The sequence below is a fragment of the Puma concolor genome, chromosome E1 (assembly GCF_028749965.1).
Source record: "Puma concolor isolate L17-30 chromosome E1, mPumCon1.1.hap2, whole genome shotgun sequence".
In the NCBI taxonomy this organism is placed as follows: domain Eukaryota; kingdom Metazoa; phylum Chordata; class Mammalia; order Carnivora; family Felidae; genus Puma; species Puma concolor.
In genome coordinates, this window is record NC_141680.1 from 59,345,419 (window position 1) to 59,348,935 (window position 3,517).

A 3,517-nucleotide genomic window follows, 5' to 3' on the forward strand; every position below is an offset into this window, starting at 1 on the left:
TAATTTCGGCAAAACTATGAAGACGGTAAAAAGATCAGTCATTGGGGGTGTGTGCGTGGGGGGGGGGGAGGGTGAACCGGAAGCTCAGGGCTGCGCAAGTCCCGCGTGACCCCGTGATGCCACCGTGTGGCCGCACACGTGTCCAAACCCCCAGCACGCACACCACCAAGGTGAACCCTGAGGTCCACCCCCGTGTCCGCGCAGCTTCCCCCGTTGGGACAAATGTGCTGTGTGACGCGGGGGAGGCCACACGTGCGTAGGGGTGGCCGGTATTTGGGAAATCTCGGCACCTTCTGCTCGGTTTTGCTCGGAGCCTGAAACGGCTCCGAAAAATAAAGTCTTTAAAAAAAAAGAAAAAATGGTTAGCTTCACGTTCTGTGGTTTTTACCTCAATTGAAAACGACGACACCAAGGTAGCATTTTCCACCAGCCCGCCTGGCAGAGGAGTAACCGGGCTGGTGGCCGTGGCGGCCGGTGGCCGTGGCAGACGGTGGCCGTCAGCAGGGCAGTGGGGAAGCGGGGTCTGCAGGAGCGTCAACGGGAGAAGGTCCAGGGGAACAGCTCGGAGATCAGACAGCCTCGGTCTCAGGCCCGGAGCTCGTGGGCCAGCACTTCTGCCGAAAGGCACTTGTCCCATCCATCCGCCAGCACACGCGAGCAGGCCGCGGTACGTGAGTATTTCTTGTAGCGTTACACGCCGCAGCAAAATATCGGACACAACGCGAACATCCAGTTCAATAAAGGGCAGCAGATCGCACACGAGTATTACAGGGAGGAGGCCACTCTTTGCGGGCTGGCTCAGAGAGGACAGCGGGTTGGTACGCTTACGAGCACACGCACGTGGCCGACCGCCCATACCGCGAGTCCTGGAAACACCCACAAGAGCTAGGAAGAAGAATTCTCCCCCGGGGGGGGGGGGGGAGGGAGAAGCTTCTGGTATTCACACCCTTGTCCGGTCCCCTCCGTCACAGCAGTAGCATGTCACGGTCTGTGCGTCCGAGGGAAGACAGACCTCTGGGGCTGTGCGGCGGGCTGAATGGGGTCCTCTCCTCAATTCACACGTGGAGGTCCTCCCCCCCCAGCACCTCAGAACGCGACTGTATTTGGAGAGGGGGGCTTTACAGTGGTAATTAAGGGAGGGCGCCCGGGTGGCTCAGTCCATTAAGCATCTCGGCTCGGGTCACGATCTCATGGTTCGTGGGTTGGAGCCCTGCATCGGGCTCACTGCTGTCAGTGAAGAGCCCACTTTGGATCCTCTGCCCTCCCTCTCTCTGCCCCTTCCCCATTTGCATTCTCTCTCTCTCTCTCTCTCTCTCTCTCTCTCAAAATAAACATTAAAAAAAATAAAAATAAAGTGGTAATTAAGGTAATACGAGGCCACATGCATGGCCCTAACGCTACAGGATTTGTACCCTTATTAGAAGAGGAGATCAGGGGGCACCTGGGTGGCCAAGGCAGTCAAGCATCTGACTGTTGATTTTGCCTCCAGTCATGATCTCACTGTCATGAGATCAAGCCCCGAGTCAGGCTCTGCGCTGGGCACGGAGCCTGCTTGAGATCCTCTCTCTCTCTTCCTCTGCCCCTCCCCTGCTGGTGCGCATACTCTCTCTCCCTCCCTCTCTCTCTCTCTCTCTCTCTCTCTCCCTGAAGGAGAAGAAAAAGAAAAGGAGGAGGAGGACGAAGAAGAAGAAATCTGGACACGGAATCGCACGGAAGGAAGCTCGTGTGAATACGCAGGACGGAGGTGGCCGTCTGCAAGCCAAGGAGAGAGGTCCCGGAGGGAACCAACGCTCCCCCCACCTGATCTCAGATTTCTAGCCTCCAGGATTGTGAGAAAAGATTATTTCTGTTGTTTTGGCCACCCAGTCCTGCGGGGCTTTGTCCCAGCAGCAAATGAATACAGCCTAGCTCAGAAGAGGCACTGTGGCTTCCAGCCTGGCCTCCCTGTCCTACAGCACTTGGTGTGGGGGAAGCCAGCCAGCCCACTGTCACAGTGAGGACACTCAGGCGGCCTCGCGGAGAAGCCCCCGAGGTGAGGAGCTGGGGCGTCCTGCCGACAGCCTCGTGAGTGAGCCACCTCGGGGTGGCTCGTCCCACCCGGCCAAGCCTGGACACGGCCACTGCCCTGGCCGAGAACCTGACCGCAATTTCTTGGGACGCCCTGAGCCAGAAGCACACAGCTAAGCGACTCCAAGGTATCTGACCCGCAGACACTGTGTGAGACGATAAACGTTTGCTGTTGTGAGCTGCCGAATTTGGGGAGAATTTGTTACACGGCAGCAGCTAGCCATTACAGACGCCGTGCACTGTTACACCCGTGAAACGCTGGATAACGCTCCAAAAAAACATCCAGCTCCTGGTCCCAGGATGTGGTGAACAGAACCTTATGTGGCAAAAGGGATTTCGCGGATGCAATTAAGTTAGTGATCTTGAGCTGGGGAGATGATCCTGGATTTTCTGGAAGGGCCTCGCGTGTCATCACAGGTGTCCTTATGAGAGGGAGGCAGAGGGAGATTTGACCTTAAGGAAAACAGAAGGTGTGGGGAACCTCAGAGTGACAGGGGCGTGAAGACGCCACCCTGCGCCTTTGAACACAGGAGAAGGGTCACAAAGAATGCGGCTCTAGAAGTCAAAACAGCAAGGAGACAGACTCTCCCCGAGTTTCCAGAGGGAGTTCAGCCCAGCCGACTCCTTCATTCCAGCTCAGTGGAACTGGTTTTGGATTCCTCGCCTCCAGAAAGAGAGATGAAATGGGCGTTGCTTTTTTTTTTTTTAATTAAAAAAAAAAAAAGGTTTATTTATTTTTGACAACCAGAAAGAGCGTGAGCAGGGGGCAGGGGCAGAGAGAGAGGGAGACACAGAATCCGAAGTGGGCTCCAGGCTCCGAGCCATCAGCACAGAGCCCGACGCGGGGCTCAAACCCACGAACCGTGAGATCACGACCTGAGCCCAAGTCAGGGACGCTTAACCGACTGCGCCACCCAGGCGCCCCCGAAACACACGTTGCTTTAAACCACCAGGCTTGCGTGATTTTTTTCCAGCAGCCTTAGGAAACTATCCCGGTACCTCCTGAGTTTTGTCCCGAGTGTGTACCTCTGACCGGGCCAGTTTTGGCCCCGTGCACCCTCAGATCCATTCCTCGCCTTCTGGGGCTGAAGCTTCGGGGGGTCTGAACCCTGCCGGCTTTTCCTGGGGCTCCTGTCTGGTTTCAGGCCGAAGGAGGTGCTGGTGGGAAATGGGAGGGTGGGCGTAGGCAGAGCTGCCCCGCCTCCCTCTGCCTCGGGCCACACCCTTGCGGTGGCTCTGCTCCTCCCACGGCCTCACCAGGGACACCTGTTCCACGGGGGTGGGGGGGGGGGTGGGGAGGACCCGATGCCTCCCCGCCAGCAACATACAGCGGGAGGGGTTGCTCTAGAGGCCGGCCAGCGGCTGCACCTCATTCCTGCATCGCGAGGGCCAGGTGGGCAGGGGACGTGGGGCGCCCCCAAAGCAGCCCGGTGTGGCCACAGTGACAGCC

General features: G+C 57.8%; 1 non-coding gene across 1 annotated transcript; it reads right to left on the reverse strand.

The window, feature by feature from the left end:
* Window positions 1-2,900: 2,900 nt before the first annotated feature.
* On the reverse strand, window positions 2,901-2,987 carry TRNAP-UGG (transfer RNA proline (anticodon UGG)). The gene has a single exon. It is a non-coding gene; the product is annotated as a tRNA-Pro (tRNA).
* Between the last annotated feature and the right edge of the window lie 530 nt (window positions 2,988-3,517).